This window comes from Propithecus coquereli, unplaced genomic scaffold, assembly GCF_000956105.1.
Source record: "Propithecus coquereli isolate 6110/MARCELLA unplaced genomic scaffold, Pcoq_1.0 Scaffold89, whole genome shotgun sequence".
In the NCBI taxonomy this organism is placed as follows: domain Eukaryota; kingdom Metazoa; phylum Chordata; class Mammalia; order Primates; family Indriidae; genus Propithecus; species Propithecus coquereli.
The window spans coordinates 1,274,404-1,276,865 of record NW_012155173.1 but is presented as its reverse complement, the minus strand read 5'-3'; the positions used below and the strand labels follow the sequence as shown (position 1 = coordinate 1,276,865).

Genomic DNA, 2,462 nt, shown 5'->3' with positions numbered 1-2,462 from the left:
GGCTGGTTTCGAACTCCTGAGCTCAAACAATCCGCCCGCCTCGGCCTCCCAGAGAGCTAGGATTACAGGCGTGAGCCACCGCGCCCGGCCTCATTTAATATTTTTAATGCTCAATTTTCTAGGTTACAGAACAATACAAGACAAGGCCTTTGAAGAAGAAGAATGACTTTTATCTTAAATCTTCTAAGAGAACCCTTAGTTAATAACTTGAACTGATGAAATAGGTATCAAAACAGGGCACTGTGTTTTTTCATAATGGCCACCCCTTTTGTAACAATAATTTTGTGGGTTAGGGTATTATAGGCGACTGGGTAATAGAATACTAGTGTTAAATACTTTTTCCTTAGTTTTCCAAGATCATCTTGAAACGCTTCATAGTTCATTAGTGGGGGAAAAAAGTTTCAACGAAACAAAAAATGCTAATCTTTCATATTTTTGCCTACTATATAAAGTGTTTCAATCTATTCCAGAATACACTTAATAATTTAATGTTATAATAGCCCTTAGTGTTTTTAGGTATAAGAACATCAGAGGTTTTAACATAATTAATGCTGAGAAGTTTAATTTCTATCAGAAATTGAATATTTTTAATAGAAAAACTGTCAAAATTTTGGCAATAACTCTACCATATTCTCCTCCTGCTATATGCCAGATTCGAACTTTCTCACAGCAAAATTATACACTAAACTTTCCTTATGAGATATGAAAAATGTTTTGAATTTTTAAAAAATATTTTTCTTCAGTACTATTATCAATAAAATCTAGATTTCTTAAGATAAAAACATTAAAATAAAATTTTATCTAAAATATGGAAGAAACTTATATAGTCCATTAAAATGTTTGGTGATAAAAATTGAACTTTCATTCCTTCAGAAAAGGCACTGATTAAACTTTTAGCTAGAAAATATTTTGTAACTACTCAAAATGATAAATACCCTATTGTCTTCATATTTTATTTTAAAAAGCATATAAATGAACCATGGGGCATTAAGACTACATGTTAATTTGTAAAACTTCTAGATTTACATGTTTCACAGTAACTTATTTGAGTCTACGTTAAGTCTAAATTGCTGTTAACATTTATAGTTAATACTGAAGTATTCATCCTAAATATACTACCAAAACATTTCAAGTTGAGATAAAATGGATTAAAAAGCCTACAACTCTAGATATCTAAAGGGATTACTTAAAAAAACATTCTAATTATTTGCATTAACTAATTTTAGTTACCAGTTACTAAAATTGAAGGATAATAAGATAAAGCATAGGAGTAAAAAATGCTAAATTAAAGGTGGAACCTTAAATTTTCCAAGCTGCAAGTTCCTTGCTATGAGTGCTAACATATAAAACAGGAAGAGTAATAGGCATCTCTTATATGATGCAGATTACAAACTGCTTTATTAAAAGCAAACTTCATAACAGCCTAAGTACTTTCATTTTCTCTTATTAGTCCACCATATTAAGCAGACAGTTCAGGACTATGGCACCTGATTTTAAAATGCCACAATCAAGTTTCTGCCTCTTTCACTGTTAGGTTAAAAATGTATATGTGTAGTATTTTACAATTCTCTTTACAAAAATGTAAACATTAGAGGGCTGAGGTCTGTTGATTAAAACAATCATTGTTTTCATTCTAGTTAATGCATGTGAGGAATATAAGCTATTGAAATAGACTGTAACAGTACTTCTGTATTCAGAAAACTTAAAAATGATTAGTTTTGGACTTAAAATTATATTTAAAGACTAAGTAAAATTTGGGTCTTAGCCTAAAAAAACAAGCAAACAAAAACCAATGGAAATAATATGCAAGCTATATAAAACTCAGCATCCAAACATAAAAAAGGGATTGGAGAAAAAAGAATTGAATTACAACTTTAAAGACTGCTATTACATGTGACTTCGCTGGAAGTTATGAAACTAATACGACTCAAGTTTTGTTTATTAAATTTTCTATGGGGTTGAACTCAATTTTTTAATAAGTAAAATAAGATAACTCCCAGTACATTCTAATAGGGCAATAATGGGATAACTTTCTATTTTAACTAATATAACTAATAAAGCTTTGCTTCTTTGGCTATACTTGAAAAATACTTATTTTTGAGGCAGAACTTACTTATTTCTGCCTATCAAATCATAGCTAATGGATAACTGTATCCTTCATATTACCAAAGTCCTTTGCCCTTTGATTATTCTGATTCTAAGAGGATACTGTGAAAGTTTTGGGTACTCCTATGTCCATTTTTATTAAGGTAATTCACTTCCTGAAGAGTGATGCCACTCTAGAACAGTAATGTCCAATAGAAATAAAATGTGAGCTGATCCATTATAAGGTGAGTAATTTTAAATTTTCTGATAGTAATGTCAAAAAAGATTAAAAGAGGCCCAGAGAGGTGGTTCATGCCTATAATTCCAGCACTTTGGGAGCCCGAGGCAGGAGGATCACCTGAAGCCAGGAGGAGTTC

General features: G+C 30.9%; 1 protein-coding gene across 1 annotated transcript in view; it reads right to left on the bottom strand.

Annotated features, from left to right (window-relative positions):
• RC3H2 (ring finger and CCCH-type domains 2) overlaps window positions 1-2,462 on the bottom strand; it is a 45,776-nt gene that overhangs the window by 42,752 nt on the left and 562 nt on the right. The gene's annotated exons all lie outside the window — the stretch shown is intronic.